This window comes from Canis aureus, chromosome 3 (assembly GCF_053574225.1).
Source record: "Canis aureus isolate CA01 chromosome 3, VMU_Caureus_v.1.0, whole genome shotgun sequence".
NCBI classification, from domain to species: Eukaryota; Metazoa; Chordata; class Mammalia; order Carnivora; family Canidae; genus Canis; species Canis aureus.
Genome location: NC_135613.1, coordinates 44,715,451 through 44,742,496, shown reverse-complemented (window position 1 = coordinate 44,742,496; position 27,046 = coordinate 44,715,451). Strand labels below are relative to the sequence as shown.

Below are 27,046 nucleotides of genomic sequence, written 5' to 3'. Positions count from 1 at the left end.
AACACAAGTAAGAACAGAGAAAAGCCAGCATATTTGCATCACTATTCATTCAGTCCTATACTCTTCATTTGTCTCTATCACAAATACAGATCTCTCACCCCATGTCAGGCACTGCATATGAGCCATCCAATCCTAAAGTCCTGCAAACTAAGTCTTATTCCCTTTTACAAACAGGGTGACTGTGACTCAGAGGAGAACCTCTAAATAGAAAGAAACAGCTGGAATATGAACTGAGATCTGTCTGAAACGTGGTCTCTTTAGCACCTGATACTAAGTAATGCTGGAGTGGCTCCTGAATATACCATTTTCCAGGGCCACTTCCAGTTAGAACAATCTTATTAAAAATACACGTAAGGTCATGCTATTTCATTGCTTAAAACACACTAATGAGTTCTTATCATACTCAGAATAAAATGGAAATTCTTTCATGACCTACAACGATCTGGCTCTTGGCTAACTTTAAAGCTACTTTTATACTCTCCCCATCACTTCCTCCACTCCAGCCATCCTATCTTTTTTTCTTCTTTTTCAAAGTTCCTCTCCTTCTTCTTGTAGGGTTCTATGTTCATCTGTTGCCTGAAGGTTCTTTCCACAAGTTCTAAATTGGCTGCCTCACTGTTAAGCTGTCAGTTCACCGAGTGGTGTTATTCACATATTTGGTTATTTACTTGTTGACTATCTGTGTACTTCCAGATACTTCTAGCCCCACTGCTTAGAACAATGTCTGGTAAACATAGGAGTTGCCAAATAGATATTTATTAATGGATTTAAATTTATTACTACTAGAAAAATTAGCAGTATTAAATCACCATCCTTTACTGGTTATTAATATATATTTGGCATTCACAAAACATTGAAGGTTTAAAAAACATTGAAGGTTAACATTGCCATGAAGTCTGATTTTTACCATTTTCATAGGCAACATAAAATAGTGTTTAATATGAATGCTAACTTTCTCTGATATCCACAGTTCTTCTAGATTCAGAATCTGTTTTCTGTTACCAATAACTGTTTTAAGATGATTTCTCATAAGTATTTTAGGTTATTTATAGCTGTTTATTTTGATTGTTCAATATTTTGTTACATAATACGGGAAAACAATACGGGATCCCTGGGTGGCTCAGTGGTTTAACACCTGCCTTCAGCCCAGGGCGTGATCCTGGAGTCCCAGGATCGAGTCCCACATTGGGCTCCGTGCATGGAGCCTGCTTCTCCCCTGCCTGTGTCTCTGCCTCTCTCTCTCGCTCTGTCTCTCTCTCTCTCATAAATAAATAAATAAAATCTTAAAAAAAGAGAAAACAATAAGGTTAAATAAGTGTCTGCTAAGTGGATCTGACTTCTTAAGTTCCCAGTAAGACAAATGGTGTAAATGTGTGTTTCCATTTGGTAACACTTTGATCAATTTCATCCATTCACTAGCTCCTACTTGCTTCTTCTTAATGGTGACATTTTGACATGTCTATCCTGCCCTTAGAATCAGCTCTGTGCAACCCTTTTGACCAATTCTGAGAAGATCAGATCACCATTCTGGATGTTCAGAAAAGAGTCTCTGAGCCTTCAAGATTTGTGTGCAGGAGGTTTGTAAGCCAGTGCTTTTGCAAATATCACATGTCTGAGGAGTGAAGGATAAGGTTTGGACAGAGCAGGGGATCTGTGATGCTGCTCCAACAGAGGCCTCAGCCAAACCTACTGATGCTCTGGAGATGTGGTGGCCCTTCAGTGATGTTCCCAATAGAGATGAGCTATTGAGCTTTCTAAACCCATGTCTATCAGTCACTGAATCCAAGAGAATGTGGGATCCTGGGCAACTCAACTGTCTTTGGTTGAGAGCAGTTCTTGATAGGGAGTCATGCAAAAGCCTTCCACTGCCAACATCTGAGGGCAGATGAAGAGTTAATGCTTAGTCTTTAAGAGGGGGCTGGGTGGTGCCCCTCAGCATCCATTACATGGAGAAGATCATACATCTTCGCCAAATGTCGCAGGTTATCAAATGAGATCATGTGTGTTGAAAGCATCTAGCCTAGTCTCTGACATTTAGAGAGCACTCTATAAAAATTTTCCTCACATGAATGAATGAAAGAAAAATGAGTAAATGTTTTACTGATGCCACATCTTGTTGTCAGTATCTGCTTTTCCTGTGTGCCACTGTCTGTCATGTAAGTCTCTCACAAAAAAACTTGACTATACAGACTAAATCTTTTAGAGAGACTCTATTTGGTCCACTGGGTCTCCAGTTCATAAACAGATCCATTTTCCCACCTTCTTTGATTGAGTTATGGAAAAGAAGTGTGTTGCCTTAGAAGCCACATTTTGGACCTTTGAAGATAAAATGTGGGGGATTTGTAGTATTAGGATTAGGCTGGCTGGAGTCTGATCTTTTACAGAATTTTTTTTTAAATCACTTCTATTTTTTAGACTCTAGGTGATATTTTCTAATTATTTCACATTAGCTGGATCATATAAGAGATTTGCAGTAGAAACAAAGCAAATGTAGTATGTAAATCAGGAAAAAGACATATTAGGTGGTTACTGCTTTTACAGAAGAATTCACACTCTTGTTTATGGAATAGTTCCATATTTTAAAGAAATTCTTTCACTAAATATCCTTTTTATACATATTAATTAACAACCATATGAGATAAAAAGACTTCTTTCCCCACTTATAGGAAGGTTTAAGTGACCTGCTTAGTCACAGAATTTGTAAGGGACAGAGCCATGGCTTCTAATTTTGACTATTATGCCATCTCTCTTTAGCCCCCATAATACCACAATGATTTTGTTTTCTGCTTCAAAATTTTGTCATATTACTATAGAAGTACTTCATTCCATTATCAAAGATTTTGTACTTATTACATCCCAAATCCACACTGCAAGATGAATAACAGAGTGTCCCTAAATGCGAGCATGCACATGGGTAAGAGATACAACTATTACAAGAGATATATCAGACCGAACAAAGCCTCAGACTTATGTGAGCTGAATCTACTTCCTGCAGTTTCCTTATTTGTTATTCAGTTATTCAATCACTAGAATATGTAAAGCCAGGCTATTTATATGGTTTTCAAATTTCTTAAAAAGCAGCAGTCATTTCCAACTTCAAATAAATGCCAATAAAGAGTGAAGTTCTTTTTCAGCCCTCAGGGTGACAAATACCATCCTTAGAACAGGCTGTTTCTTCTCAAGTGAACATCCTGAATACATGCTATTTAGACTCCAATATAAACATAACTTAATGGTCAGAGGAAAATCACGTTCTCCTGGAGTTGTACATTTTATGACCCTAATAAGGTGATGACAATGGATCTCTTGTTAATTTTTTTGAAATCCAATACAATCACAATTACACTAATGCAGGATGATTTTAGAGGGAACAAAAATAAAATAAAGTGTTCCTTTGGAAAAATCTCCAATGAGAGCTATCTTATGACACGGTATCTCCCTGGAGACTGGTTATGGAATTTTCTTGCCGAAAACATTTTATGTGATGAAAATGGAATGCATTTGTTTCCTTGGAAACAAACCCTTTCACCTTTGTTGCACAGAATTTTGAGCAAAGAAAATTTAGTAATTAGACCTAGAATCTACCTATTTTAAACTAGTGGAATTTTCAAACACATGATATTATTAGAAATAATGTGTAATAAAACCCACTTAGCTCACTTATGATCAAACAAATAAACCTTTACATGACTTAGAAGTATGGACATCGGGCATTCTAAACATGGCAATAGAATTACCTATGAACTTTTACACTTGAATAGCTTAGAAAATCCCTCAGTTAAAATCATCAGCTGACTAAAATAATCTATTATAATAAAAGCAAATAAAAGCATAAATTGAGTAATAAAAATATTAGAAAGTTTCAAAATGTAAAGTCAATACTGTGACTATTGGCCAGTAGTTTCAAGCCAATAATGTCTTCAGGGATAGAAAATATTTTCTATAAGGAAAGAGATTCTGTTTTCTTTGATTATGAAGTGTCTTACTGTCTTATGCTTTTTTACATCCCAAGAGTCAACCTCTTGAATACACATAAGAAGTTATGTTTTCTTCTTTTCTTTATGCACTGCAGTCCCCCTTATACCTGGTTTGTCTTTCCAAACACAGCTTCAACTACTCAAGGTCAACTGTCCTCCAGAAGTGATGTCAGACGATCAACAGTAGCCTTGAATGCTATGTCACCATGCCTACCTCATCACCTCATGTCACCTCATCATCTCACATCACCACAAAGAAAGGGTCAGTACAGGACAAGATATTCTGAGAAGAAAGACTATGAATGTATAGCTTTTATTATAGTATATTGTTATAATTGTCCTATTTGATCATTACTTATTCTTGTTAATCTCTTACTGTTCCTAATTTATATATTAGACTTTATCATCACACATGTATATGTAGGGGAAAAAACAGTATATATAGGGTTTGGTATTATGTGTGATTTTAGGCATCCACTGGGGATCTTGGCACTATCTTCTGTGGATAAGGTGGAGACTGCTGTACTCTATAGCATAAATATAGCAAAATATTGGTGGGGCAGGTTAAGACAGGTTAAGACTATTTCTGACATTTCGCAGGCTCAAAGTTACTTTTGTAAAAGAAATCATATAGTTCAATTAAACTCCATACTTTAACTTGTATACTTCATTTAAACCCTAGAATAAAAATATTACAAAATGCATCCATGTTTTTTTCTGTATCAACATCTTTAATGAATAATTTGGAAAAGCTTTGATCATATTACCCTGTCTTTGAAGTTCAAATCACTTCAAAGAGTCCCTAATGTGTCAAGAGAATTATGTTTTTATTTTTTTTTTACTTTGAAATAATTTGAAACTTACAGGAAAGTAGCAGAAATAGAAGAGTATTGCTGTGTATCCTTCACTCTTTGCTCAGTTTCCCTAAAGTTAATGTATTGTATAACCATAGTGCACATACCTAAACTAAGAGATTAACATGGTCTAATACTCTTAACTAAACTGTAGTCTTTATTCATATTTTACCAGTTTTTGCACTACTACTCATTTTTCTGTTCCATGATCCATCCAATCCAGTATCTCACATTACATTTAGCTTTTAAATTTCTCTATGCATCTTTAATTTATGATGGTCGCTCACTCTTTATCTTCCATGACCTTGATACATTGAAAGAGTAACAGTCAGTAATGTAAAATATCTCTCAGAAGTGATGCACTCTTTGAGTATATCCTGTAAGAGAGTACATTATTTCAATATATCTTATTATCAATCATATTAAACTTGATCATTGGTTGATGTTGAATTTGCTGGGTTTCTCAAACACTATAAAATTATCTTTATCTCTGTAATAAGGATGTTGGTGGTAGATACTTTGAGACTACAGAAATACCTATTCTTTCTCAAACCCAGTAGTTTTAGTGTCCATTGGTGGATCTTGCCTGCAACTCTTACTGCTATGTTCTAAAGATGACTTTCTGTTTCTCTCATTCCTTCTACATTTATTTTTTTAAATGTTTTATTTATTGGGACACCTGGGTGGCTCAGTGGTTGAGCATCTGCCTTTAGCTCAGGGTGTGATCCCAGGATCCTGGGATCAAGTCCTGCATTGGGCTCCCTGCAGGGAGTCTGGTTCTCCTTCTGCCTATGTCTTTGCCTCTCTGTGTGTCTCTCATGAATAAACTAATAGAATCTTTTTTTTTTAAAGATTGATTTATTTATTTGAGAGAGATGTGTGAACAGTGGAAGGGGCAGAGGGAGAGGGAGAGAATCTCAAGCCGACTCTCCGCTGAGAGCAGAGCCCAACATGGGGCTCCATATCATGACCCTGAGATCATGACCTGAGCCGAAATCAAGAGTCAATGCTGTACTGATTGAGCCACTCAGGTGCCTCTCCTTCTACATCTATTAACTGGAATTCTTCTGTAAGGAGGAGTTGTAAGGCAGTCTTTTTTGCTTTTGTTTTTTCAGTTTGAAAATAATGATCATTTTACCGCTTTGTCTTATGTCTTCTAAAACATTTGTAAGAAAAATAAATAAATACATAAAAATAAAACATTTGTAAGTTTTAGAAGATCAAAGCTATTATATTAATTAGGTAGGATAGGGATAAAGAAATGTCCTCATGGGCCAAGAAAGTTAAAGTTTAAAAAAGAAAGAAAGGAGGTTCCATAAAGCAAATACTGTAGGGAAAACTACCAGTAATTTATTTGTATTTGATATTAGTAACAACAGAGTCATATTAGAAAGTTACCAAGTCTTGATTATTCAGTTATGTATTCAATGAATTGCTGACATTTTGCTAGGTGAGGAAGTGACCTTTATTCATGAGCCAATTCAAACATCTCTTGTCAAAACACTTTTCTGACTTACTCTGCAGTGTAATTATTCACTCCTTTTTATTGTCTGTTAGTGGGTACCTCTGATATTTGCTACATTTTCTGCTTAAATTATAGATACCCTCTCCTTCTCCCTCTCATCTTTCCCCTCCCCTCTAAGACTATAAGCTCCATGAAATCAGCCATCTCATCCCAATCACTCTTGTATCTCCATCACTTAACAGAGTATTAATACATATGAGCCTTTAAATTAATTTTTAATAAATCTTGACAGATGTATATATAGATGGATGGGTAGGTCAAAGGGTCTGCCTTCAGGAAACACAATCTAGTGAAGATTTGAACTATTATAGTCAAAATATGGGGGGTAATATATAGAAAGAACCTGGCTCAGCTCCTGAAAGTGGTCATAACAAAATCATTTTGCCTTTCTGGGTTTCAGTTTCACCATCAAATCAACAAACTAGATGATTCCTGAAGTCACTTTCAATGGTAATATATTCCATCATTCTAACATCTACTTGGATATTGCCAAAATATGAGCACTCCTTTCAAAGTGTCCAATTGAATAAAATTTATAAGCAAGTACATGTGTTCTAACACCAGAATTTTATGTTTTATCTAAATTGCACCAGTGTAAAATTAGATCCTTTTTCATATTACTGTCAATCTGTTAGCTCTTCAGAACTAACCAAAGAGAGTGATCATTTTCCATTTCAAGCTATGGCAAAGCAAGCACATTTTTTGGTGCCTTCCCAGCTCCTCTGGAACTACATTTATGCATTATGCTAGTCTTGTTTCACATATGCTGATGTTGTTAAGTACATCACCTCTCATGGGATGAATCCATAATTTGAAAAATAAAATTAAATGTACCACAAAGACTTTTTTCCTTATAGAACAGTTTTCTTTAAACTTGCTAATGAAAACAATACCTTATATTTGCTTTGCATTTTATATTTCAAAGGGCTTTCACAGTCCTCACCTTGCATAAGGGAAAATTTTTAAAACTTTCTTTCATGAGCTGAATAGAAGTTCTATGTTACTATCCTAATTGTGGATATCATTATCATTATTTGCAATGTATTAATGAATGAATATGCTCAAGAACCCTATTAGATGAGGTAGAAAGGAAGGGCAAGAATCATTAACCAGGTGTACAAGTTAAACAACAAAGCCACGGACAGGACAAAGGATCTCCCATGATTGATCATAAGTACCGTGACTTCTGGGTCCTTTAACAGGTATTTTGCTTTTGGCCTAAAGGCAGGCAAAATTTAATAGACTGTATATAAAGACAACTAATTTGTTTTTATTTGATAAATTAACAGTGAGAGGAGGGCACAAGTGTCTGTGATGATTATTTAATTGCACATTCACCAGTTTAAAAGAATCAGCATGACTTTAAAGCCTTTGAAAAAAAGAAGAAAGAGAAAGGATAAGGGAAAAGGAAAGAAGGAGTGGGAGGGATGAGAGGGGTGAGAGGGGGTCCCCTCCCATTCATATCCCACCTCTTCCCTTGAAAACTCAAGTTGAGAAATTATAATACAAATATCTGAAAATGCTAATAAACATAAATGTTTAAGCAAGTTACCCAGATACACAAAGGCACTATGGAGGAAGAGCTTTCAAAATGGTGTCAAGAATGTTATATTTGTACAGTTTTTTGTCAAACCTATTAGGATCTCAGTTATCATACCTGTTAGAATCATGGTTATCAGAACACTCTTAAATAGTGCTATTTCCTCTTGTTAGAGTCACTATCCTAACAAAAAAGTACCAGGAATTCATTGTTTGACCTACTTTAAGGAGAATATGCTTACTTGTATATGGAAACATATTAAGCTTTTCAAATGTCAAGGTATGATATGCTGGATATTCCCAGAAAAGGAAAAAAGAAAAGAAAAAAAGATAAATGGTCAAAGCATGGAAAAATCCCTTGATTTCAAAAAATCCTAAAAACAAAAACAAAAACAAAAAAAACCCAAGACCCCTTCAGTTCTTACATATAAAATATGCCATATCCCAGGTAAGCTTCTTATTTCAATAAGAGAATATAAGACAGTATCTTTAATATGGATAGATTTTCTAAAAGCAATTTAAGGATTATATATGTAAAATTAATCAGCTTGTCAGTCAACCTGCAATAATTCAGTGTCTTCATTATGTGGAGCTAGGTTGTAAGTTCTACATGTTATTTCATAATAACATTTGTTTTCAATATCAAAATATATCTCTTGGGCCTAAAATGAAACATGAAACAGTAGGACTTATTTATCTCCATATTTTTTTAAAAAGCCCATCTTCAGGGAGGACAATAACAATAGCAATAATAGCTAATATTAACTGAGTACTTAACATGGGCAAGGCACTGTTCTAAATTTTCTCCATGTGTTAATGTATGAATACTCTAAAAAGAACCCTATCAAGTGAGTATTATTATCATCACATTTTGTAGATGAGAACACTGAGGATCAAAGAAACTAGATAGCTATCTCAGCATTTCACAACCAGTCAGTAATAGCATGAAGATTATAATGCAGGTCGTCTGACTCCAAAGGCATTGCTCTTCACTTCTACTTTACCTTACACAAGTAGGAAGGGAACAGGAAGAGAGAAAGGAAGAAGAGAGGATGGAAAGAGGGAAAAGAGGAAGTTGGGGCAGGAAAGGGAAATAGGAAAGGAATATAGAATAGAAATAGAAAAGGCAATAATTATTTAGCTCACATTCAAAATGGCAGACAAGCTCTCTCGATGGCCAGTTGTGACACTCAACTTACAGGACATTGAGTATACTTTCGTGAAAGTAAAGAACACTAACACACTGACATTAGACAGTTGGGGGAGGGGAAGTTGCAACAGAAATAAGAATGCTGTATTGTTTCTTTAGAATTGCCTACCAAGAACTGGCTTGAATCATTCTCCATGAAAACTGCTGCTAATTAGGGAACATAAATGGGAATTTTCAACCATGAAACTTAATAGATGCAAACATTAAGTGGCCATTTTTTCCCCTTTTAAGCAACAAAAGTTAAAGCACAGCCTTCTTGTCTAATTCTTAGCTATAGCCAAAGAATAAAGGTAGCTTTTTAAAGAGACTGGTATCTCACTGCTGCTTAATCTCTTTAGGCCTGATGTTCATGTTCATGTCACATTAGATGGTTCCAAATTATCCTCTTTAGTGTATTCCCCATAACCTCCTTTAGTTTCATCAAACTGAACTACTTGTTATTTCTCAAATGACCAGATGTTTGTCCACCCAAAAGCCCAGTTTTCTTCATGTTTGATCACATTCTACATTCTTCCAAGTCCCCACTAAAATGCCTCCCCCAGTACAAAATTTCCCCTGGTGGTCCAAGTCAGAAATACTCTCTTCTTCCTCTGAATTCTTATCTAACTTTACATTGGTCTTTACACTTTTCATTTTATTCTTGAATCTCTTACATGCATGATTCAGTATCTTACTTCCAGCATAGACTGTAGCTCCCCTGAGGCAGCACCACTATCTGGTCTATCTTTATTGACCTCATGGTACTTAATAAATTGATTTTTAGATAATGGACAAAGAGAATTTTTTTTAAAGAAATACTTATTTTAGGGCAGCCTGGGTGGCTCAGCGGTTTAGTGCCGCCTTCAGCCCAGGCATGATCCTGGAGACCTGGGATCGAGTTCTGCATCTGGCTCCCTGCATGGAGCCTACTTCTCCCTCTGCCTGTGTCTCTGCCTCTCTGTCTGTCTCTCTGTCTCTCATGAATAAATAAATAAAATCTTAAAAAAAATACTTATTTTAGAGAGAGAGCATGAGTAGGGGCAGGAGGAGTAGAGCAGGGGTGGGGGGGGTTATAATCTCAAACAGACTGCAGTGAGTATGGAGCTCGATGCAGGGCTCCATCTCACAACCCCAAGACCACGACCTGAGCCCAAACCAGGAGTTGGATGCTCAACGGACTGAGCCACCAAAGCACCCCTGGACAAAGAATTTTAAATGAGTATTTGTTTAATTTCTGCAATATACATAGCACTATTGGGCATTGCTCTGTAAATCATTACAGGGCATATACACAGGTAGATTTAACATATAGGCATCTACAATGACAAACTAAATTTTGTACTTCTAGAAAAAATAACAAGAAAATAAAGAGTTCTTGTACTAATGTCCATGGAGGCCTAAAATTCAAATGTCTATAGGGATCATGGAGGTAGCATTCATAAGAGCCAGAACAGGGTGTAGGAATAATAAGGAAGATGGAGAAAGTGGCAAATGAAAAATGCATACCCCTTCCCTTTCATTGGAAGTGAGATGGAATTAGCTTACTACTGTGTAGGAATGCCAGAGTACTGTGCCAGAAATTCAGTTTTTTGATGTGAAATCTTATAATTTTTATATCCTTGTAACAAATCATTATGATTATTTTGTGTTTTAAATTTTTTTCAAAGATATATATTTATTTATTTATTTATTTATTTATTTATTTATTTATTTATTTATTTTAGAAAGAGAAAGTGCACAAGGGCCAGGAGGGCCTGAGGGACAGGGAAAGAGAGAATTTCAAGCAGACTCTTGCTGTTACTGTGCTGTGTACAGTTTCTGATGCCAGGCTTGATCTCACAACTCTGAAATCATGATCTCAGCAGAAATCAAGAGTCGGACACTTAACTGACTGAACCCTGCAATTACAGGGGGCAAAATACCCCTTTGTATTTTTAATCCTTTTTTTTAATTTCAGACTTTTTTTTCTTCAAATTTATTTATCAGGAGTAACTGAAATAAAAAATGTAATTGAGTCCCATCATCATGGAAATGGCTTTAAGAGAAAACTGGTCAGATGAATATTATTGCTTCCCATTTTCAACTAGTATATAGTGGCCATTGATAAATAGACAGCCAGCAGTCTGTCAAGAATGCTCAAGATATGTTATATAATACAACATGCCTATTCACAAGGGGAGAACTAGGAAATAACTTATGTGAACTTCTTGGTTTCATCATACAAGACAAACACAACAGCATCACCCATGCCTCTGAGAACATTGGACCATGCCCCCTTGAAAAAGCTTTGGCTCCTTCATCACGGGCAATCTTCCTCCAGCAGTTGAGTGTGCCTGTGTACATGATATCCGTTCCTTTGCACCCTGACTACATCATCATTCGACGGTGAACAGTGTCAAATGGGTAGGAAGTCAACCCAGCCACCGCTGTGATGGATTGTGCAATCATCCAGCTGATGAAGATGTGAGTATTCTTGGGATCTGGAAACATTCCCTTTGCAGTGTCATAGATACCAAAGTAGGCAGCTCGGTAGATGATAATACCCTGCCCAGACACATTAAAGCCTTGGTACAGGCCCTTAATCCCATCAGACTTCATCTTCTTTATCCATTCATCTTTCGATGCCATTTAGAAACAACAAATACCCACCATTTGCTTCAACGTGGATGGAACTGGAGGGTATTATGCTGAGTGAAATAAGTCAATTGGAGAAGGACAAACATTATATGGTCTCACTCATTTGGGGAATATAAAAAACAGTGAAAGGGAATAAAGGGGAAAAGAGAAAAAATGAGTGAGAAATATCAGAAAGGGAGACAGAACATGAGAGACTCCTAACTCTGGTAAATGAACTGGGGGGGGGGTGGTGGAAGGGGCAGTGGGCGGGGGGGGGTGACTGGGTGACGGGCACTGAGGGGGGCACTTGATGGGATGAGCACTGGGTGTTATTCTATATGTTAGCAAATTGAACACCAATAAAAAATAAATTTATATAAAAAAAATCCCATCAGACTTGTAGATCTTAACCAGGCAGTCACCGAGCCCTCTGAATTCTCTTTCAGCTCCAGCTTTGCCCACATCAGCTGCTAGACGGGTTCGGGCAAAATCGAGAGGATACATAAAACACAAGGATGTGGCCCCAGCGGTGCCACCTGATGCCAGGTTCTCTGCAAAGTAGCGCCAAAACTGGATTCTCTTGTCCACACCACTCAGGAAGATCTGCTTGTATTTATCTTTAAAGGCGAAGTTGAGAGCCTGGGTGGGAAAGTATCTGATGACTTTGGCCAGGTTACCACACCAGTAGGACAGGACTCCCTGCTCCTTAGGAATCCAAATCAAGCAGTCTATAATGCCCTTGGATTGCTTATCTGCAGTGATTTGCTTGCTGGCATGCTGCACCTGCAGCAGCAGCTTGACCTGCTCGATCGGCGCCACCACCGTCTTGGAGATGGCAGCAGCCACTCCACCCACCAGGAAGTCCTTGGTGAAGGACACAGTGGCATCTGTCATATTGAAAGGAACTAGACGGCGGGACTGCTATAGGAACTGGCTGGGACTCCAGGACCCTGGGGCTGTATTTTTAATCTTAATAAAACATTGTACAGGCAATAAAACCCATTTGTGTGCTGAATCCAGGCTGGAATCACCAGCTTAAGTTTCAGACCTGAAATTTTCAGGCACATGTGATAGAAAGAACAGGGAGCAGAGATTTATGACTTTTATGTGAGACACACTTTTCTCTAATTCTTGCCATCACTACTAGGGTTAGGGAAAAATGTATTTGAAGTTAATTTCCCCAGGAGACTGAAGAAGGATGAGATGTCCCCAGTCAGGGCATTCTGGGTGGCTGAAACACAGAAATTTATTGTTTCAGTTCTGGAAACTAGAAATCCAAAATCAAGGTGTTAGTAAGGGGGGTTCATTCTGAGGGCCGTGTAGGAGAATCTGTTCTATGCCTCCCTCCTAGCTTCTGATGGCCTCAGATGTTCCTTGGCTTGTAAATGGCATTTTCACTTGCATCTGTGCCCAAATTTCATCCATTCTAATGACCTCATCTTAACTTAATCATCTCCAAAGACCCTATTTCCAAATTCAAAAGGTACTAGGAATTAAAACTTCAACATCTTCTGGTAGAACACAGTTCAATCCGTAACAATGATGTTTTTTTTTTTTTAAGTGACTATTAAGGTTAAAGTTTTTGTTTTTTTTTTCTTAAGATTTTATTTATTTATTCATGAGACAGAGAGAGAGAGAGAGAGAGAGAGAGAGAGAGAGAGACAGGCAGAGGGAGAAGCAGGTTCCATGCAGGGAGCCCAACACAGGACTCGATCCCGGGTCTCCAGGATCACACCCTGGGCTGAAGGCGGCGCTAAACCGCTGAGCCACCCGGCTGCCCTGTAACAGTGATATTGTTAACAACCCAGTGCTTCTTGCAGAGTCCTCTCTGCTCCCCGGAAATCCCAGCAGAAAACTATGTTCGGAAGACATAAGGAGGAATTGTGACAGTAATCAGTTAAAGGGCAGCAAACTGGAACACATAACTGCTTTTCTACTTTGTTGAAGAATGCCAGAGACAGTATTATTTCTCCTGAGAAATAAGCAAATATATTTCCTTCCTCCCCATAGTCTGGGGATACAGGTGGCTAAATTTACATGTTGCTAAATGCACAAGCAGCTGTTCTTTGTGTCCCACTCTAGACTAATGGCCTTAAAGGGTCAGATCCTACTTGATTTTGCAGGACTAAATGTAACAATTCCCTCTGCGTAGAGTGGCACATTAGCTAAAATCACAGTGGAAAACACACTACTGAGCTTTGCAAATACATGAACTATATGGTAAAGAGGTCAAAGCACCTCCTACAATGAACTCCTGATCCTTCTATTTCCCTATTTTCTCCTCAAACACCTGTGGAATTCAACCACAATAGTAATTATCCAGAATTCAGCTAGGCCACCTAATTGAACACACAGAGATGATGTGTGTCTTGAATTAGACCACTCTGTTTCTCTGAGACCTTTAATGATGTAAAATGTTAAAAACCCCAGTTCATCTCTCTGGATTAACTGTGCTACTTTTAAAATGAAAAAGCTGAAGAAGGTGGCATATATAAAGATGAAGACGGTGATGTGTATCACATAGAGGAAATGACATTCACTGTTACCATGAGAATTCAGGAAGGCTTTACCGAAACGGCGACATTTGAACAGGTTTTGAAAAAATTGGTGAGGAATTCACCAAGAAACAGAGGGAATGGACCTCCCAGGCAAAGGAAAAAAAACGTGTGCAAAAGTAGAGGAGAGGAAAAGTATGGCACATGAGAAACAGGCAAGGAATGGACCTAATCAACTTTTTAAAGATTTTATTTATTTGAGAGAAAGAGAGCACAAGCAGGGGAGGGGCAGAAGGAGAGGGAGAAGCAAACTCCCCACCAAGCAGGAAGCCTCATGTAGGACTTGATCCCAGGACCCCATGATCACAACCTGAGGGGAAGGCAGGCACTCAACTGACTGAACCACCCAGGTGCCTCTGTATCTACTCAATTCTTAAATGCCACCAACTCTAAGAAAATCCACCAATGTAAAAGATGTAATAATAGTTTTGTTGTATTTTCATTAGAAAGAGTACTAACACACTATCTGTACATACCAATTTTCATACACATCCTCTTTTCAGCAATGATTGTATATGAAGAAGAAAAATGTCCCAGAATCAAGGAAAAACTAGATGGTCTGAAAATTCCTTCCAGCTCTCATATTTTGTAAACTGGTGGGCTGCCGGGGTCCCAGAAACTAACTCAGTGCATCAATTGAAAATTGAGCACATACTCCCAATGGATAAAGGTACATGCTGAGTGTTATGGGAGAATACAGAAATAATTTAGAAATAGTGGCTGCCTTGGAAATCTTGAAAAAAATTAGTAAATTCCACGTTTTACTATCATATCTCTTCCAATATGTATACTTAATCTGCTAATTTTTCTGCATTCAAGTACAATCTTATCTCTACCAGTACTAAATGTTACCTTGACAGATACATCATAATTATAGCTTGTGAAGATCTGCACTCCTGAGTTTTCTAAAGAAATGGTTTTAAATCAGTGTTCTAACAGAGTAGTTATTCATAAACACTTGTAAAGAGGGTCAGAAGGAATTTCTCATTAATACTCAAGTACTGGGATCCATGAATTTGACTTAAGAAGTTAAGAAAATCTCTATACTATTATCAGTTTTTGTTTGTTTTTAATTAATAAAAGCTTTCTTGAGCAGACAAAGAGATGAAATGCAGCTATGTACATAATCTACAACTACTTATCTATGTGGCAACCTGCATTCAACAATTTTTCTGAATGTCTGCTTTAATTTATCCATAAGTGACTGTCTTCTTTTCCTCTTTATATGTATATAAAATAATAATAATAATAATAAAAAATGAAAATTCTGATAGTACACAAAGATGAAGATAAGGGGGAGGGGTCTGTCATTGGCACTTCAGAAGAACAAAGCTGGATTGAAGAGGGGTAAATGATGAGGCAGGGCAGAGACAGAGAGACTCAGGCTAATGACATCCTGGAGGCTTCAGCTGAAAAGGGAGTCAGAATGAGGCCTCATCTGGAAAACTGGAAAAACAGTCTAAAGTCTCTATATAGACTTCCAGATATTTATACTTCCATCCCAGTCCTCAGGTCAAAAATTGTAAGAGCCCCTCTAAAGAATTTACTAAACCAGGGCACTTGGGTGGCTGAGTGGTTTAGTGTCTGCCTTTGGCTCAGGTCATGATTCTGGGGTCCCTGGATGGAGTCCCACATCAGGCTTCCTGCATGGAGCCTTCTTCTCCCTCTGCCTATGTCTCTGCCTCTCTCTGTGTGTCTCTCATGAATAAGTAAATAAAATCTTAAAAAAAAAAAAAAAAAAGAATTTACTAAACCATATGGTGAAACTTCCAAGACGTGAGTGGTTGAGAAGGAGTACTACACAACATGCCCAGTTTGATGTCTTGTCCATTCATGCTTGAGTACCCTGAAGCTGGACCTATCCATGCAAACAAAGCTCCAAACCAACTTTTTCATAGATTCATCCCTGAATCTGAATGGGCAATCAGGAATCATCACACATTTGAGGAAAGCCTACAATAAGAAAAAAAGACCCAGATAAAGAAACAGAAAATAGAGATAATTTGACAGAGTTTTCAAAATCTGGGTATGCCCATGCAAGTGAGCATCAACTTTGATGAAGGTCTCACTGGAAAAGTGTAAAAAGCAACTGCTCTTCTAATGTCGGTTCTATCTCTCCAAATTTCCTATCTTCTACACATTGATGAGCATCCTACAGGCTATGCTTCAGGGGCCCTAGAACCCTTGACTAATGCAACCAAGAAAATATTACAGAAACAGAATGTTGTCAATGCTAAAAACTATTAGATAAGGTATTATATCTAAAGAAAGGAGAGATGAGCACAAAATCATAGAAGTACAGGAGTCGGGGAAGTAGATTTGGCAACCTTAAATTATGGTATCCAGGGGACATTTTCAAAAACTGTTAAAATATAACCCTGAATCTGTAAGACACCACAATTTGAACAAAAGAGTTTTGTCATTAGTTGTCAAGGCTGGGACAGTTTATCAGTGTTTCCTACACCTTAAGCAAAATATGCCAACACTTAACTTCCCTCAGGTCAACCTTCCACAGCGATGATTTGATGACTATGTCTGCCCAGCTAATCAAAAAGGAAGAAGAGATTTTTCAGATAGTGGATGCGCCCAATGGAGATTCCCCATAGTTCCAGGATTCTATGTTCAATACCAGAAATTTTTATGTTTGACTAACATGTTATCAATTTCCTAGGGTCTGATTAACTCCTAGGCAGGGTTAGAATCAAATTTTGGACCTTAACTCTTGATAATTCATAAAATCATTGCCATTCTGGATTATCTGGCTAGGTAGCTAGGTTGCTCCTTGCCTGGCAAGAACCCTCTATATTTAATATTCATTTTCTTACCAACTTTGACTTCACATTAGGATTATCTGGGGAGCTGTTAAAAAATTGTGATGTCTGGCCCAACTCCAGATGTTTAGATTCATTTGGTCTGTGAAGGGACCTGCACATTTATATTTTTTAAGGATTCCCCAGGTGATCCAAAAGTAGACAAGAGAAGGGAACCATTGTTTTGAGGTGAATCATTGCAGATCAGGAGTTCAAAATAATACTGGGCACCAACAAGTCTGTATGAATTGCATCATCCATTTTAAGTATCAATATTATCTTACTAAAGTTTGCTATATCCATTTCTGCTCCATGATCGGACAATTTCAACAAGGGGAAATTATGGGAGACAGACTGTTACTTAACAAATAAAATCTTTCTTGAGGGCAGCTCCCGTGGCCCAGCAGTTTAGCGCTGGCTTCGGCCCAGGGTGTGATCCTGGAGACCTGGGATCGAGTCCCATGTCAGGCTCCCTGCATGGAGCTTGCTTCTCCCTCTGCCTGTGTCTCTCCCTTTCTCTCTCTCTCTCTCTTTGTGTCTGTCATGAATAAATAAATAAAATCTTAATAAAAAAATACTTTCTTGATGCCTGAAAGTTCTCAAGAATAAATTAAACCACAAACTCCCTAACCTTGAAAGGCTTTGAGATTAAACAGGTATTTTAACAGATATTTTCTGTGGGCTATTATACTCAAGGACACTAAAAAATGAGTTAGACATTGTCTTTGTTTGCAGGGAGTTTTTAATCTAAGTTTCTTTCTCAATCTAAGCTTGTATAATTTTACACATCAATTATTTTATTCTTATTAGACTAATAATAGAACTCAGAACCAGGTATTATTACTTCTGCCTTTTCCTGGTTTTCACTTTCATTTAAAAATCTTATTTTATGCTGTATCTACATTTTACTGGCTTTAAAACCTCAGGCAACGTAAATACTATAAACCTTAGAAAGGGTTCCTAAAAGTGAAAGTACTTACCATCAAAAGATTCTTGCAAGCATCAAATAAATTTGGCATAAAATGTACTTAGCCCAGTGCTTAACACAAAGTGCTTAATAAATGTTTATTACTGTCTATCAACTCTCAAAACAATATGTTCAGTGCATAAGTTACTCTTTTCTTCCCTCTATTATTAGAGTTTAAAGAAACAGATAATTTTTAAGAATTCTTCTAATGCACTGACAAGAATTCGATTGATAGTGCATGTAGTGAATACATTTTTTGTATTTTTTTTAAAGAAATATGAAGGGGAAGAAACACTTAACAAATGGGATTAGGCTCATTGTTAACTTAGTTACAAGTGCTGTCTAGACAGACATCCAATGTTTCATTTTCTTCAATGTTTGGGCTCTTCGTTCTCTTAGAGCAGCTCTATAATTCAACGATTAGAATTATTTTATTATGGACTAGCACAGTGAATGTAAAACACATATATGAAAATAACAGGATCTTATATTAGGAAATAATTACAACATAGAGCAGGAATAAGAATTTTGTATTCACTTGTCCTGATGAAACCTATTTTTGTTTTAGAAACCATTAGAAATTTTCCAACTCTGCAAAATAATGTAAATAGATGTTTTCCCCCACAAAACGCTAAAGTAAAATTTTAATGGCAATTATAATTGTAAATTGATCACAAGCTTTCAAATATCAAATGCAAATAAAGCAGCTCAAAGCATAGGACATCTGGAGCAACACAGCAATGCAACCTGAAGGTTTTTTTTCTTCAGTGCAAAATGTTCTGGTTGGGTAAACAGATTAACCTTTTTGCATGCTATTCACACATCTGATTCAAATCCACGGGGAAAAGCACCTTTGAGTGCTTGAGAATTCAAAATGAGAATCCCAATTTCGGTTCAAAAACTTAACACTAAGGGAGAAGAGGAACAAGAAAGAAATTTGGCCACTTCAGATCCTGTCACCAATTACTTGAGACAAAGCACAAGACAATTTGATTGCTTGGGGGCGGCACTAGATTTGGAAGACCTAGTTTTCAGCTTCTTTCTGCTATGCACTTTCTGTCTTATGTCAGGAAAGTCACCACATTTCTATGAGTCCCTGTTTCCTCCTTTGTAAAGTGGGGAGAACACCACCTCCCTCATAGAGGTACAATGGAAATTTCCTGATTAATGGGGATGAAGCTCTTGGTAAACTGAAAAACACTTCAAAATGATTAAATACCATAAAGTGTGGATGCATTAATGCTAGAAGCATAGGAGGAAAACACACACAACAGCAGAGACAAAGAGAAATTGCATAATAACAGCCAGCATACATGACAGAGGCATGGCACACGGAGGTGCTGTCCTCTCCATCTTGTTTATGACTGTCATCTTGGCTGTGGTGACTAGGAGACAGGTATGAGAGCGTATGTAAGCCATCTGGCTCATGGTAGACATCCAGTCAGTCTTTGCTTATCCACTTGCAAGCACTAATGCATTACTTATTTTTGCTATCTATGTTTATATGGTTATTTAATTAGTGCAATAGTCACCAATGCCCCATTTGGGGGTAAAAAGATATAATTCTGCCCTCATTAAGGTTTCTAGTGAGACAGACATTCAATAAACAATTTCTCCAAACGGATCATTATTAATTGTAATAAATGCTCTGAATAAAAAGTACTAAAAGGAAGCCACACAAGAACATCCAACTTGGAAGAGTTTGGGATGATTTCTACCTCTTTATTACTACTTGGATTTTTCAAGTATGTTTCCCTTTTCTCTCAAATAAACTTAGCCTCCTATGTGTATGCATATATGACTTCCATGCATATATAAGTATATGTATATGAGTGCATGTACACATACTAAGTATGGATCTTAATGAACACATGACTTATTGATCCACTATTGGTGAGAAAGCTGAAATCAAGTAGGGAACAGTGCCCTTCGTCCCTAAGCCTCATTCTACAAACAATCATACCTACAAACATTTCTGTGACATAAACGATGGCCCAGACAATAATGAGTGTGACTAATCAACATCTGTCAGACAGCGACAATTATACTCACTTGGGACTGAAAAGGCAAAGAAATATGATTTAAGATCATGTTTTGAAACACCTTAGTGGCAATAGAAAAAAAAATCAGCTATAATTAAAAAAAAGAAAAGAACAAAGCAACTCACTATGATAGATGTTCCAGCAACTGCTTCTTATGTTTGCCAGTTCCAATGTGCTGGATAGCCTCTGCTTTCTCCCTCTACATGCATTCCCCACCTTCTCCCCTCCCCTTACCTTCCCCTTCGTGCTACAAAGGCTCCCCTGATGAATGAAGTCACTTGGCTCTCTTGCCCCAGCTTCTGTTTGTGGTTCAGCCAATGGAGAGTAGAAACAGGTTGGGAGAGGCATTGATTCTAGGAGGTCACCATGGACCAAATGGCAAGACTATCATCTCCTTGGATACCTCACATGTAACAGGCTCCCTCCCCTCTCTTTTGAGGCTTAGGGACAGTAAAAGCACCACTGTTTCTAACCTGGGCAACTGAACTGCCCTTGGTGGCTTCCTTTATATACCCTTGTAAATAAATCTTTCTATAAATCCTCTCAAATTATCTTAATTCAGGAATGCAATTTCTTTCCTACATTCCTATATTCCTATGAATAGATAAATAGCCATGGAATTTGAGATTAGAGAATAATTCACATATATTAGTAAACCACTTCAGTTTTTAGGTGAAGAGGGAAAGTTGCTTGCTCAGAGTGAAAAAATTAGTGGCAGAACCAGTATCTGAGGGTCTTTATCAACTAAGACAAAGCTATATGGCAGTGGTTCTCAGAGTGTACACCCTAGGCCAACAGCTACAGCAGGCAATGTATGGGAAATCAAATTCTCAGGCCCTACTCTAAACCTACTGAATCAGAAACTCTGGGGTAGGACCCAGCAATTTGTATTTAATAAACCCTCTAGGTAAGTGATGCTGATCCATATTAAAGTTTGATAATCACTGTGTTAAGATACCATTCGAATAGCCAACATATGAGACAAGAGAAAGTTCACTAACTCAGACTACTATGGGAGAAAGTTCACTTTAATGCAAAGCCTTAGCTAAACAATAGTCTTAAACGCAGATACACCAGTGTACATAATAGCAGCATAACTTATAATAGCCAAAGGTAGAAACAAATCAAATGTCCACCAAAAGATGGATAGATAAACAATATATCATATACACATATAACAAAATAATATCATGCCTTAAAAAGGAATAAAATTCTGACACATACTACCATGTAGATGAAACCTGAAGACATTATGCTAAGTGAATTAAAGCAGACACAAAAGGATAAATATTGCATGATTCCACTTGTAAGATATACTTAGAGTAATCAAATTCATAGAGACAGAAAGTAGAATGGTGGTTGCCAGGAGATGAAGGGAGCGGGGGAATGGGTGCAGAGTTTCAGTTTGTGAGGATGAAAATGTTTTAGAGAATGATAGTGATGTTTCCACAAGAGTGTGGATATACTGAATGCCGCTGAACTATCCACTTAAAAATGGTCAAACTGGTAGCCTTTATGTTATGTATATTTTGCAACAATAAAAAAACAGGTATCAATAAGGATTCTCTTCACCAGCACTGATCTATATTTATGAACACTTTTCATACTTTTTTCTTAACAGTTTCTTATGTGATCTAAACTCAGCAGTAGTGCCTGAAATTTATAGTAAGACTAACTTTTCAATTGAAAACTGTTGACAGTGAGTGACTTGATCTTTCTGCAATCAGACAAATCAGAAAATCTTGTCTAGGAGTACTGCATAGAAATTAACTAAGTCACCCATACATTCTTTTAAAAGGAGTTGCACAGATTTGATCCTTGATATACTAATAAAAATACCTATTGCAAAAATCTTAGCAATATTAATATGGCCATCTAACTTCACCTACAGAACTACTGTTATGCCTCAAGAATTATCCCATCATCACCAATTACCTGTGTATTCTCATGCATAATTTGCAAAGAAACTATTAAACAAAAAGAATTTCAAGAAGTTTCCCGAGACATCTGTCGGTCTATTTTAGATCTATCTCCACCAGGATTGCCTAAAATAGAATTTCACAAACTCTATGCTCTAATAACAATGCTTTAATTACTTTACCCCTTAATGACCAGGTACAATGACTAGCAAGAGATATTACAATATCTCTTATAAAATATTAATATTAAAATAACTTATTTTAGTCAATACAAATTTCATTTCTCCATCCACCATCTGCACCACAGACAAAATACTAGGCAGCAAAAAAGTTGATGAGAAGATTAATGGGATGGAATCAATGGTGTGGGAATGGGGTGTGGAATAGTCATAAAGAACCATAAAGATCCTTCCTTTTATATAAAGTCACTATAGAGGCTTTCTATATAACCAATGGTTTGGCTCAAATTTGGTCAAAATCAGACAAGCTACGTTCATTGGAAGATAATATGAAATCATTTGTTTGACTTGATTTGTCAGTTGAATCAAATAGTGTAAAACAACTCTGTGAGTAGAATTGAAGTTGGACTAAGCATAATAAATAGAAACATATATTAACACCCTTGTATCATTAATAAAGGGCATTAAAATGAATGTATATCTTTTTAAAAAATTCAAATGAAATGTTTGAACTCTAGTTTCACCATAAGTGTCAAGATTTGTTGCTCCTATTGTTGTTTTATTGACATTTATTTCATAGCAACAAGAGCTGCAAATAGCTTTTACTGTCTTGAGTTGATGCTTTTACAACTAAGATTGATCGTATTCACCTGGAAGCTTGGAATGGTTTTTGAATTCTACAGTATCCAATTTGTCTTCAGAAAGATTTGCTTTACCTATCTCATTAAATCTTAGAATCATGAAAGCTCCTAAAGGGAAAAACACTAGCAGATAACTTGGTGTTCTTCCTGGAAATGAATACATCTGCGTAATAGCATACTATCCTCTGAGACAAAAACTCTAACAAATAAAAAGTCTTTTGGTGTAATACTGGACTTCCCATGAAAAGCCTCATGGGAAGACAGGTATTTTTTGCTGTTTTCTGAATAATCCAAAGGTTGAAAACTTTTTTTAAGTGCAAAAAGAAAAATAGTTTTTAAGATTACTATAAACCATAATCTCAAAAAAAAAATAGAAGGAAATGGACATTAATAACCCAAGCTCATTACTGTGATGTTCTCATTTCAACCATACACTGAAAATATTGAATGATGGCTATCGATCTTACTTTAATTTGTATGTAGTGTGTTGGTATGTTTTTATGCATTCGCAATGGAATATGACTTCCCATTTCCTGGAAAGCATATGCTTTGGTATAAACAGATTTTGTAATGAAAAGTAAATTTCACTCAGAGGCCACATGGAAGCCTAAAATGTTCTCACAGATTGCACAGGGGGAAAAATATCTATATAGCTGATTCATTGTGCTTAATGGCTATTATACCAACTCAATGTTATGGAATTATATTGTCTATTTATGTGTATTTATAGGCTTGTTTTTCTCTGTGGTGGTAAGACCATACTGAAAACTACAAGTATAGAGTAAAATCTTAACTAGATTTACCATGAACTTCACTAGAAAAGCCAAGGCTACTTCTAGAGCTTAATTTGCCTAAATGGATATCTAGAGTCAATCTCTATCAACATGTTTGGAAAAATACTTCACTGAAAGAGGAACTCTAAGGACATTTCCCAAGAAAGACATGCTGGCCTCATTTCAGAAGTTTAAGACATAAAATAGGAAGCAGAGTAAGACCAGGAAATCTGATGAATGAAAAAAATCTTTTAAAGTTTCAGCCTTTCGGAGACATACACTCAGCATTAGCTGTTTCAGGTCCTCAAGTATCCTGAAGCTCTCAAGAAGGAGGAAATGACACCAAGGAGTTTACACAGGCAGGATTTCTCTTACTCCATGATTTTCAGTGGTATCAACAACTCACTTCAACCTTACCATGAAGAGTCATGGTGATTCTACAGGAGCAGATGCCAATTTGTAACAAAACCAACAATTTACAGATGTTTACAATGCATTCCTACAACTAAACTAAATAATTTGAGGAAGGCAAAGTGATTTTACTCTGTTGCTAATAACAAACCTTCTTGTATCAGTTTTAGAATATATTATTTTCATAAAGAACCATAAAGATCCTTCCTTTTATATAATTTCCTGAAGGGTAGACTGTGGTTTATTCTCTGACATGGGAACCTTTATGAGCAACATGTTACAATTGAAACAATATTTAAGGCATGAGGTCCAAAGAATTTGGAGCCAAAGAAGTTTGGTGTGTTAGTACACTGGACAGGAGGTTTTTGATTTCCAGTACTGGCTCCTGCTAACTCTGTGTCTTACAGAAAGCCATTTTCTGACTCAGGAGAGTAAACTGAAGAAGTGTATCTAAATGTTCTTACAGATCCCTTCTGTTTTTGTTTTGGTTTCTGATTATAAAAGATATTTATTTGCTTTATTTTATTGAACCATATTAAACAAATATGTTTATATTATATTAAACCAATATGTAAGACAAATCAAAATATAGAAAAAGACATCTACTTTGCAGGAATTTTAGCAGAAGTACTCTATAAGGATACAATAACCCCAGATATTTTTCTCATGAGTTGAAAATGTATGATTAAAAGGCCATAATGGTAAGCTTCTAAAATATCAAAGGCTCTTAGTACAACAATACTGCTCACTTCACCAGTGATACTCACAGCAAAATTAATCCCATTATTTCACATGTGCTGCTGGAAAGATAATTTCTAATATACAGAACTTAGTCTCTCTGGGACTAGCTACATTTTCATAAAATTCAAAACAAATAACAGTTAGACTATTTATTCTCCCTGGAAGTATGATACAATTTCGTATTTGAAACAGAATAATAGCACAATGCAGAAAACTTTCTTAAAAACAAACTAAAGACCTTAAAAGATCTTAGTATGTAGCACTACTGGGGTCTATTTGAATTAACTATTAGAATCAAAGTATTAAAATCTCAAAAGGAGGGTACCTGGGTGGCTCAGTCAGTTAAGCATCTGCCCTTCAGCTCAGGTCATGATCTCTGGGTCCTGGGATCAAGCCCAAGGTTGGGCTTTCTGTTCGGTGGGGAGTCTGTTTCTCCCTTTCCCTCTGTCCCACCGCCCCCCATCCCAACCTGGCTTGTGCTCTCTTGAGCTCTCTTTCAAATAAAAAAATAAAATCTCTTAAGTAAGTAGATAAACATATAAAATCTCAAAAGCTTAGATTTTAGCTATAGATAGGCGATAGAAAGGTTTTCGGCATCTTGTTTCTGCAATAATGCCTGTTAGGGATGTACAATTCAACTCTATATCTATGATACCCCTCATACAAACAACAGGAAGTTTAGAAACTGTATTCTCAATGAGTTCTAATACAGCTGACCAGCAGTAGGAAATTCTAGCTACAAATAGCTCGGGGTAAATTTAGAATAGGTCTTCTTCTCATCGAACTTATTTGAAGTAAGGAACAGAGGAGGTAACAAGAAGAATGAAGAATCATAAAGCAGAGTAAGAAAATAGAGTATAAAGAGGGAATTCCATTTTACAAAATATGACCAGTAAAGACATCTTTGATGAAGTGATATTTAAGCAAGGACTTTAATGAAACAAAGAGCAAAACGGGAGATTATCTGGGTGAAGTGTGTTGCAAGGAAAAGGAACATTCTAAGCAGAGAAAGCATTCTGTTCTGATAACATCAATACAGAATAGAATTCTGGAGTGATTGCTCCATAAAAATAGAGACCGCATCCCTCAATTTATTTCCTAGCATCCATCACATTTTGTGCATCATTGTAGGTGCCAGTATGTGCTTGGCACTGAGATAAATTGACTTTAATAAATCCCTCCCTGCTCACTTAACTATTCAAGAAAGGAAGAAAAAATATGTTCACTAGCTTTAGCCTACCAGCAGTGGACTTCTGTTTTCTCAGGGTTTACTGAATCCGAACTGCGTCCAGCATTGTAAAGATAGAAAAATATTTTATTCTTGCACTATTTAAAAGTGTATATTCTGCTATTAAAAATCATAATAACATAAAGGGACAAGGTTGAAATGAGTTAAAACCACAAAAGTACATTAAATGACATCTATTAATTTATTCATCAATATTGTTCAAGATTTTCACCAAGTCAAAAACAAAAGACCTGAAAATTAGATTTAGTTCAGAGCTTTTTGGCAACCAAGGGGGTAAAAAAAGTACTGGAAAGTGTATTATGGTAATTTAAGTTTCACTGTGTGTGTGTTTCAACTGAAGGTACAATATGCTTTTATATCACCTTAATGAAAGTTATACACAAAATATCAAAATATAGCTGAGTGAAGCATTTATAGGAGAGTTCAAGGAAAGTACTCCACTTAAAATGTTTTTTAATATTCTAAGTTGATATAAAAATGGAGTCTTAAAATTTAGAAACAGCCATGTTTATTATAATCTGTAGCCAGCGTTTCTTGAATGTTAATATGTTAATATACTTAGCTGTGTTTTTCTTGGAACATAGGGAGCAAAAATTGAACTAACCTCTTGAAGAATCACCAGGATGGTGCTGACATTTTGAAATGATGATGGAAGGAAGCACTCAGGCTACATATGAAAGTTCTGAAGGCTTAAAAGTTATTTGATTTCAAACGTAAAGTATTTGGACTTCTGCTTCTAGCCATGAAAGAATAATGAATGAACACTTCCACCTCAAACAACTAGAAAATTGAACAAAATATGAAACAATGAACTGTGATTCCTTAGAGAAGGTAAAATAAATGGAGTAAGTGCAATGAATATGCAGGGTACAGCCTGAGGGGAGCTGTCAGACTGCAGTTCACAGAGGGGAATCCAGATGGAGACCAGGATTCCCAATGAGTTGAGAAGAAAGAGAGCAAAGTTTAGGGAGGGCAAGCTGAGTAGAAAATGCAAGATAGAGTACCAGAGATGAGAGAGCTCCACAGAGACAGTTCTCTTGGGTTCTACTGAGTGGTCCC

General features: G+C 36.7%; 1 protein-coding gene, 1 long non-coding RNA gene and 1 pseudogene across 5 annotated transcripts in view; 1 reads left to right on the top strand and 2 right to left on the bottom strand.

The window, feature by feature from the left end:
• Nucleotides 1–27,046, bottom strand: part of PDE4B (phosphodiesterase 4B) — a 548,107-nt gene that overhangs the window by 232,753 nt on the left and 288,308 nt on the right. The window lies entirely within an intron of this gene.
• On the top strand, nt 1,474–6,940 carry LOC144305260 (uncharacterized). Its single transcript, XR_013372321.1, has 3 exons — nt 1,474–1,577; nt 4,108–4,239; nt 6,757–6,940. It is a non-coding gene; the product is annotated as an uncharacterized LOC144305260 (long non-coding RNA).
• Nucleotides 11,050–12,607, bottom strand: LOC144305252 (ADP/ATP translocase 2-like; annotated as a pseudogene).